General features: G+C 41.8%; 1 pseudogene; it reads right to left on the bottom strand.

Annotated features, from left to right (window-relative positions):
* Positions 1–834: 834 nt before the first annotated feature.
* Positions 835–1,364, bottom strand: LOC147435558 (peroxidase pseudogene; annotated as a pseudogene).
* Positions 1,365–9,486: the final 8,122 nt, after the last annotated feature.

Below are 9,486 nucleotides of genomic sequence, written 5' to 3'. Positions count from 1 at the left end.
TGTGTTGAGCGAGTGAGTGGAGCACGACGATGCAGACCAATGAGAATAGTAGTCTGAAATTATAGTGGAAAAAAATGGAGGATGAGAATATCAGTAAAAAAGAAAAATGTTTGGTTTCATTTATAAAATCGAATCTTCTTCTTTCACAATCGAATAATCACCATTATAGTGCGATCAATCAAATTTCACAGATAGTCTCATAAATTGAATGGATTATGGAATAATCTGCTATACAAACCGGTCAAAGCCCTCTTGTTTGATAACACTAGACTGCCTCAATAACAATGAAACTAATACTTCTCAAGTTATTTGAAAGTTTGCTTTGGTATACAAAAAACGTTAAATAGAAAATTGATCATGGAACAATCTCTTATACAAAACCAGTCAAAGCACACTTGTTTGACAAGACTAGACCACCTCAACAACGACAAAAGAAACACTTTTCAAGATAATTGAATTTTACATTTTATACACAATACACAAAATAACTTGAATAAAAGATTGAAGGGGCTAAAAGAATGATTTTTCTTTTTCGATATTTAGAAACTTTATGTATACGTTTTTTATATTTAGAAACTTTCTGTTGATCCTCTCAATGAGTAATCATAGGTGTTAGCCAACGTTGTAGGGAGAAAGTCTAGCTTGCAAGAACTGGCTAGCTGCTGTTGATGAAGCCGCACTGGGTGCGCACCTCTCCTTGCATGGAGCCGGTGAGGGGGGCGATATTGCCCATCTGGTCAGAATGTATACTTTTAATTTTTGTTGATCCTCTCAATCACTAATCATAGTTGTTAGCCAACGTTGTAGGGAGAACGTCTAGCTTGTAAGATCTCGCTAGCTATTGTTGACGAAGCCGCATAGGCTGTGCACCTCTCCTTGCATGGAGCCGATGAGGGGGGCGATATTGCCCATCTTGATCATGGCGGTGGTGAAGTCGATGAAGAAGGCAGCCTGCCTCTTAGCATAGGGGGCCACTTGGTTACATGTGGTGCCGGCGGTGGGGTAGAGCACCTGGTCGGAGTGGAGGAGTCCACGGTTGTTGAGGAGGTTGGAGTAGTAGCCATTGTCAAAGAGCATGGGGGAGGCAACGTCGAGGTCCACAAAGGCAGCATTGGCACCGGCACAAGCAACTCGCAGTAGGCAGACTCGAGAGCGGTGGGGTCATCAGCATTGGGTGTCAGCCGTGCAACGAAGGTGTTGCAATTGGCCTTGCCGATGGTGTGGCTGCGAGAGAGCACCACCATGTGGTTGGGGGAGAGGCCTACGTTGGCGAAGTTTGCGTCGAGGTCGTTGACGTTGAAGTTCAATCCGAGCAGGTTCTGGTTGGCGAGGGAGCGGCTGGCGGTGATGATATGTTCGCACATGGCGCTCTAATTGCAACTCAAGTTCAAGTTGAACCGCTGCTAATTAGCTTATCCTATTTTGCGTGAGCAATGAGTTGAGATAAGGCTCGGTTCACATTGCTCATGACTCTATCTAACCCACAAACCACCACAACAACCAATAGCCTCCCAAAGTGTGGATCCACCTCATAGTCACTTTTTCCCCCACCCAAATTGTAATGTTGGAGTAACAAATGCTTGAGAGCATAGTTTGGATGCTTCCTTCTCCTATTTGCCTGAAAAGAAAAATCGGGTAAGGCCTTTCGCAAAGTCTAAGAATATGGTTTAAAACTCTCTCTCTCATATTTTTTTGTGAAACTTTCTTGCTTCTATTTTATATTAAAATCTCTCTCTCTCTCTCTCTCTCTCTCTCATGTGTATACGCATGCATGTCCACCACATGGAGAGAAACTATCCTATCTTACCATCAATGGAAATTTCCTTGTGTTTCCCAAGCACAAGGCGAATGCACAACATAGTGGATGTCACTAGTCTTTGTGTGACAGGACACAGGTTGAAAACAAAAAAAAATTCAGAAAATACCCAGAATAGATAGGACAAGCTGAGAATCTACCTCCTATCATAACGTCTCGACCACCCCCGAGGTATCTCACTCTCAATCAAATTTAGCTCACTCTCACTCCCAATCCCAATATCCCACACATACACGCAATCACAATCACCATTGCACTGTCAATCACAATCATGTAGCATGTGCCCATGATAGAGACCGTCTCGAAGAATAGCTAGCCCAAAAGTGGTTATTTTTGTAGTCGACTCTAGTCTTTAGTAAAGAAAAGTCAAAATAGAGTTGAAAAGAGGCATCATAGGAGCACACGATCACAAAATAACACTAATAAAATCCCATACATGTTACTTTTTTAGCCATCTTCAATGGCTTATAGCTCTTAATCGGCTCCAAATCTATCCAAGCTCGTCTCACATGGAATTTTCTTCCTCTTCACGATCTTTGATGGTTGTGTGATACAAAAAAGACACATCTAGCTTGGATTATCCAACCAAAAATAAAGGTCTACAAGGTGGCAATTTCTATAACAACGATGTAAACTAAACATGCATTTTTCACTTTTTCCTTAATATATATAAGGGCTTTAACAAGCATCGGAACGATGGAATCTAAAAATACTCAAAGAACCATTCATTTTTCTTATGTTTAGGGTTGTGTTTCCTACATAAATCACTTTTCCAAAAACTCATATTAGCACCCTCAAAAAGTGGCTCTCAAAGTAAACCTTGGACCAAAATTTGTAATGGAAGGAAAATAATTAGGATGACCTCCTAGATTGTGGACAAACCTCAAAACACCCAAAACTTCCTTCAAATAAAATTAATTGTTAAAAAATTTAAGATAAGTCCTCTTATATTCTCTCCTTGTCAAAATTAACGTTGACCTTAGAGTTGGAAGAAGGGGTGTTGAACATGCAAGACATAGAAATCAACCCATCAGGCATCTTCTACATGATAGGTATCCCACTTGACAAAAAAATTCAACATGAGTTCTACTTCTAAGTTGGCTAACTCTAAAATGTAGAATGGTTTCTAGTTCAATCTCAATGACCCATCATCACAAAGATTGTAATTCTCCTAGAAAACATGTTAAGGATTAGACACATAGCTCTTTAATAAACTTATAATTCTCCCACAAAACATGTTCAGGATTATACACATAGTTATTTACACTTTAATAAACATATACAACTCAAAATTTTCAATCCACTCGTCTGGACTCTCCTTGCCTATGAAATTATTCCATTCGTTCTGACGCGAGCAAAGCGACACCCGAACCCTGACGGCCTCTAAAATGCTGGGGGCCGATGGCATGCCTCGAGCCTGTCACGGTAAAGCAAACAGGGGGCACCACCTGTTGAGAGAGAAGGAGAGAGCACAGAAATAGAACCCCAAAGTGTGTAGAATACACACATGAGATGATGTATATATAGAGGGGACCTGGGTGCCATATATAGAGAAGCCATATATTGAGTAGCTTCACATATAAGCTCAACACCCCCGCTCAAATAAGGGTCCCTAACTGTGGATGAAAAAACCCTTGGGGAATCAAGGGAAAAATCCACAACTCTATATACACCCACCGTTATATTATAAAAATCATTGAATATACAAATGTTTACGAGGAGCTACATCACTCCTTTTACAATGAATGTTTTATGAGGAGTTACATTACTCCTATCAAATACAATAATGAATACAAAGGTTCAATAAAGAGGTGTAAAAGCTATCGATTAGCTTGTAATCAAAAGTGTCTCCGTGAATCTGCTGTGTAGCTTGTCATCAATATCGCATCACCAAACATGTCTTCATGTTGTCATCAATATGGCATCACCAAACATATCTTCATAAATCTTTTATTGTCGCCAAGTTTGTCTTCATAAAATCAATTCTTTGATCAATCCTACATAGATCATAGACTCCAAAAAAAAACATGTCATGAAAATTATTAGCATCGTTAATGAAATAATTACGTTCACAATGCCATAAGAGATGGTTCGCGACGCCACTCTTTTGACGACATATATACGCACGACAACATATGGTACATAAAGTATAAACGTAAAAGTACAAAATGTGTGATTACGTGATACAAATGATATGTGTATATACTACATAAAACAACATTTATCAATGTAGTGATCAATGAATACCATCAAAGTATTAACAAAATATCATCATTATGTCAATAAAAATGAATAAATGATCATGGTATCAACGAAAAGCATCATGATATCACCGAGAATAATCATTGTATCAACGAAACAACATCATGGCATCACCGAGAATAACCATGGTATCAACGAAATATCATCATGGCATCACCGAGAATAACCATGGTATCAACGAAACAACATCATGGTATCACCGAGAATAACCATGGTATCAACAAAACATCATCATGGTATCAATAAAAATCACCATGGAATCAACGAAATATCATCATGGAATCACCGAGAATAACCATGGTATCAACGAAATATCATCATGGCACCACCGAGAATAACCATGGTATCAATGACATATCATCATGGTATCAACGAAAATCACCATGACCAAAGTATTAACAAAACATTATCATGGTACCATCAAAATCACTATGGTATCAATGAGAAATTATCAATAAAACGACGTAAACTATATCTCTAAAAGAATAATTATACGAGAATCAATGAACGAGTATATCATATAACAAAAGATCATGTACCAACAGTAGCTCGATAGAATTTGGACGATCATCAACGGCTCGACTGAATCAGAACGATATGTAACTGGCTTCTGCAGCAAAGTTACGTTAGTAACAAATATATGATTGATGAAGAAAAATATAATTGAGAAGGTTTCAATTATGAGAAAAATCAAAAGCAAAAAGTAAAATTTTGATTTTCAAACATATTCGCAGTCTGAGACGATAACCCAAAATTGGTGCAGAATTTAGAGAAACTTTCTTCTGCAAAGTTATAGACCACATCGATTCCAATCCCCATCGCGGGTAGTTTCTTCTGCAAAGTTGTAGAACACATCGATTCCGGTCTCTCACGCGGGTAGTTTCTGCAAAATCGTTTTCAACACTACAAGAGGTTGTGTGCTCTTGTGACGCTGTTAGCGACGGAAATACATAGGGTTTTTATAACCCCCGGCGTCGCTAAAACCATCGCTACGAGCATCGCTACGAGAGCGTCGCTATAGGCGTCGCTATATGTGTCGCTATGAGCGTCTCTATATAGCGACGCCTATAGCGACGTTTACACAGAAGACTATAGCGACGCTCATAGCGACGCTACATAACCATAAATAGCGACGCTTATAGCGACGCCCGAGAGAATATTTTTTTGGTGGCAGGGCATTGAATGCCCTGCCACCCATCAACCATATTGTACTTGATTCACTTTTTTAAAAAAGTGCAAAGGTAGATAATAGACCCAAAATAGTCACCCACAAGACGCATTGTTTGCAAAATTGACAATTGTACACATCATAGGCAAAATGAATTGATTGGCAAATGTAATAATGACAATTGTACAACATCATAGGCATAAAGAATTGATTGGCAAAAGGAACTGCGATGACAAATGTAATAATATACATGGTTCAAAAAGACGTATAAAATACGTCTCATGATACATAAGCTATAAGAAACCCTAAACTAATGCTATCTAGCTACGGCTAAACTGACGTCGTCTAGTCAGACGTCTCATCGCGTCCAAGCGGCGTATCTGTCGGATTCTGCAAAAAAAGACAATAAGACAGCTTTCAGTAAGTATAAACATATAACGTCATTTATAAAACAATACAAAAAATAAAAAAGAGTAAACCCTAATACTAACCATGCCGCCGCGAGAACTGAGAATGTCCATCAGGGCGTTTAAGCCCTTCCTACCTACGTACTCGCACTCGTACGGTGTGGGATCACGTCCTGTCATCGACCACTGTCAAAACATACAAAGATTTCATTATGTTAGAACTAAAAAACTCATAAACCCTAAACTATCGAACATGCATAAAGAGCAATGTGAAAAGACTTACAAAATCGGCGTCAAATGATGCCCATCCACCGCTCCCCAAGTGGTGCAAGCTCCCTGCCTCTACTCGCGCTCTGGCTGCATCCTTTTGTTGCTTCCACTTGTCGGGATTCTCGCGCGCTGCTTTCTTCGCATTCTTCGAATCTTCTTTGGCCAGCCAATCTGGCCTGTTCCACCCATTCTTGATTGCTTTTTGCACTTCGGAACGCTTATGTTTGCAGTATTCGCGCATTCGAATCTTCATCAGGTCTTCATTGAAGCGCTGATCCCGTGTTGGAACGGGAAACTCATCATGAAGTATAATGATGACTCTGTTTTTTAAATCACTTGGTACTTCACTCCATTTGTTTAGTATGTAGTGTCTAAACAGCTGAGAGCAAAGACCACGCATGCGCGAGATCACCTTCTTGCCGTCATCATCCATGATGATGCCGCCGCTAATGTCGACGGAGTAAGGCAAGCCCTCTGGCCGGTGACGCGTGAACCTGGGTGTCCCGGCACGGGTCTCTAGCGGTGTGTCGATGGGGGTACGGATGTCAGGTGTCTCCACCGGCGTCTGGGCCCCGAAGCGAGGAGTGTCGAGTGGGGTGGCTCCTGGCGGAGTAGGTAGAGGTGTGTAGCTTCTAGGAACAGTCAGCCGTGCAAAACCTGGCGTAGATGGCGATGCTGTGGCTGGTGTGGGGGCGGGCAAAGAAGGGGAGGGTAAAGAGCCTCGTCGAACACGAGGCGGTGTGGAGGCATCGGTGGCGGAATCCCCACAACAACTGCCACCGCCACCACTAGAGCGCCGGTGTCTAGACGAGTGTGAAGCTCGTCTCGTCGACGCTGAAGCTTTAGAGCGCGCCGAATGCTCCGAAAGAGAGGGAGATGCGGATGGTGTAGGAACGCGCGATGATGCGCTAGAGCGATGACGCTCCACGTACCACTGTCTCTGCTGCGGTGACAAAGAAGAAAGAAACTCCTCATCATCCATACCTGCATTAAACACACGAATATTTAAACTTAATATTGAATGAATAGAGTAGACAATGACGCAAAGACCATTAAATACAACGACGTAATGACGCATATAAATACAATGACGCAATGAATCGAGTGATAGAAGAGGCAAGTCGAAAACTCAGAATTTTCAATCAAAAGATGTGAGCGCGAGTAGAAAAGAGCGTTATACACCATGGAAGGTACTTAGAGAGCCAGAGCTTTTACAACACGGAGCAAAATTGTTCAAATACAATATTTGTGGCTTTAAGAGATCTCTCTCTCATCCTCGCATAACTCAGCATAACTTCCTATATCTATATAGAGCTCTCCGTTTAAACACATATCCTCTGTTTCATTTTGTAGCTCCTCTGCATGCACCCCATATAGAGTAGTAGCATCTTGATGCTCGTCTGGCACCACCGCAGCGGCTTCTGATTGAGCATCTTCTCTGATCTCCTCCATTGATGTCGTTGTGATTGGCACATGGTAGCCTTCATACGTCCTTGCACTACGAGGGGCTACCTCTATGATGTACCACCAGTTTGATGTAGACTTTGTAGGATGAAATATTACCTGCCAGAGCCACATAACTTACATGAGAGCTTTCAAGCACATAACTTGTAAAAGGGGGATGTTAACTATTTACATACTTTCTTGTTCACAATGCTCGGGTAGTACGAAAGTGTCTCTTAGGTCAGTCCATTTCTTAGTAGAATCCACCTCAAGAAAACCAGACTCTCCTCTACGCACAGTAGCGTTGCGACCCTCCATGATTATCTTGAACCATTGCACGTCGAACAAGTCGACAAAAAATCCTCTGTAATCGATCCTCAAAATCTCTTGCAGCGTGCCGAAGTAAGTGAGTTCCGCCACCACAGGATCTGCATCAGAGGAACGTTGTCGACTAGACTGTTCAAATTTTGCCATGATTCCACAATCTTGAGTAAAACGCTTTTTGTCGATTCGTTCCACCCTAAAATGTCGACCTTTACACCATGCTGCTGTGTATGACTTATACTACAACGAACAAAGATTATGAGTGGCCGTTCAAACGTTTATAAAAAAAGTCACTTGCTAGTCGTACATTGCAAACTTACCTTGGTCGCACAACCCCGAGAGTACTCCCACTCTTCTTTAGTCACTTCGTCACCGCATTGTTGTGCGCTTTTCAATTGGTTGTGCAACCATCTTAAGCTCATGAAGGTTGGTAGGCTCTCCAGAACCGCTGGATAGTGCATCGGTAATCGTCTTCCGTGTCTCCACTCGATTCGTGCCCTTTGTCGCTCTTGCTTTCAATCCTCATATTGTGAAATCCACTTTTGCATCACTGGATTGTGAAGCATGCAAAATCGGTTGATTTTAGCCTCTAGATCTTCCGTCATCTTCTTCTCAACACCGAGATTGCACATGACAATCCCAGATATGCGCTCATCATCTATGGTTCGCCATAGCGTGTCCCGGGATTTATCAAATCCGTCTAGCCACTCTCCAATGTACACTAGGGACTCTGATACCAACCAACCTTCTGCCATGCTACCCTCCGAACGTGCCTTTTGACGCACATATCCCTTAAGCGTTTTCATGAAACACTCTAAGAAGAACATCCATCTGGAATGAACTGTGCCAGCTATTTCCACCTCATCAACTATGTGAACAAGAAGATGCACGTGAATGGTTAGCATTGTAGTAGGAAAATGTTTCTCAAACATGCACACAAGCTCCGCAGCATTTAGTTTGGCGAATGGTATGGAGTCTAAGTTGATCTCCTTTTGTGAGATCCATTGCACCAGCTTTGCAAGTTTGTAGATTGTGTTACGGATGTCGAAAGACAAACATCCCTCAATGGCAACCGGTAAAATAAACTGTAAAGTATGTGCAGCAATGATATTAAAGTCCACATTTTATGCAATGATATTAAAGACCACTATGAACGTACCTGACACATTTTATGCCAATCGTGTGACTTCAAACCGGTAAGCTTTCCTTCTTTAGTAAAACACGTTCGGAGCGAGTGCATTACGCCAGTGGGGGTCCGCAAAGATCGAATGGCCTCTTTTACTTTGCGTTCTTGGGCTCCTGTGAAAATCCATGGTGCTTTAGGGAGTTTTATCGATCCATCAGACGCTGTTTGCGGCCAATATTGCTCCATACGATCCACATTTCTAAGGTCAACTCTGGCTCCCAAAGTATCTTTCTTGGCGGTCAAATGGTCCCATAGTAGATTACCCACATTCTTGAATATGTGCATTGGATCGAGCAAGTGATTGATCATGAGTCGGGGCCAGTATGGTAACTCGTACCATAGAGATAGTCTCTTCATCCCTGGAGGCAATCCGTCATCGCACATCTCCTTCTGCTCTAACCATGCTTGTGCAGACATCCTTGGTGGCTCTCTTCCCAAAAATCCATCGCGTAACACATGATTCTCTGGAAGATACGCTTGATGACCTTCGTAGATTTGCTTCTTCAGTGAGGGTGCCCTACGTGCATTCAGTCTAGGTCCACATGTGACACATGCTCTATATCCGCTTGTTTGAAGCCCTGCATGTATACACATGATAATAGATCAACTA

This window comes from Adiantum capillus-veneris, chromosome 18, assembly GCF_014529385.1.
Source record: "Adiantum capillus-veneris isolate H3 chromosome 18, ASM1452938v2, whole genome shotgun sequence".
NCBI classification, from domain to species: Eukaryota; Viridiplantae; Streptophyta; class Polypodiopsida; order Polypodiales; family Pteridaceae; genus Adiantum; species Adiantum capillus-veneris.
The sequence above is the reverse complement of the archived record's forward strand: the minus strand, read 5'-3'. Positions and strand labels throughout refer to the sequence as shown.